This window comes from Camelina sativa, unplaced genomic scaffold (genome assembly GCF_000633955.1).
Source record: "Camelina sativa cultivar DH55 unplaced genomic scaffold, Cs unpScaffold08646, whole genome shotgun sequence".
In the NCBI taxonomy this organism is placed as follows: domain Eukaryota; kingdom Viridiplantae; phylum Streptophyta; class Magnoliopsida; order Brassicales; family Brassicaceae; genus Camelina; species Camelina sativa.
In genome coordinates this window covers 1-428 of record NW_010929709.1, presented here as the reverse complement: position 1 = coordinate 428, position 428 = coordinate 1, and the positions used below count along the sequence as shown (strand labels likewise).

The window sequence follows — 428 nt, the reverse complement described above, 5'->3', positions numbered from 1 at the left end:
TAAGTCTCACCAAGGATTGGATTAAACGGCTTCCAGGTACGCTGGTAGGCATAATACACAGATATAGCCCATGATGCTGTTAGCAGATCAGATGAAAGTTAGCCGCACCATAAAAAAAAAACTACAAGAACAGAGATACTGATCCTAGACAGCTATGAAGAGTTTGAACACAAGGAAGGAGAGAAAGAATGGGTATGTGCTTGCTTACATGCATATACCATACGCATGTAAGGGTCTTCGGTTTTGTCAGCCATGTCAAGCAGATGCGAGTATTCCATCAACTGATAGATACAACAAAAACATATTCAATAGAAACGAAAAAGGTAAACAGGTTCTTTCATTATATAATCTAATATTCAAAGAACACAAACCTCAGCCATTTTCTGAAGCATTGTCATGGGTTCAAAAATGATGACAGGAAGAGTCAC

General features: G+C 38.6%; 1 long non-coding RNA gene across 1 annotated transcript; it reads right to left on the bottom strand.

Annotated features, from left to right (window-relative positions):
* LOC104775098 lies at positions 1–428 on the bottom strand. The gene is made up of 3 exons (XR_765693.1): positions 372–428; positions 209–281; positions 1–76 (listed from the first exon to the last, which is right to left on the bottom strand). It is a non-coding gene; the product is annotated as an uncharacterized LOC104775098 (long non-coding RNA).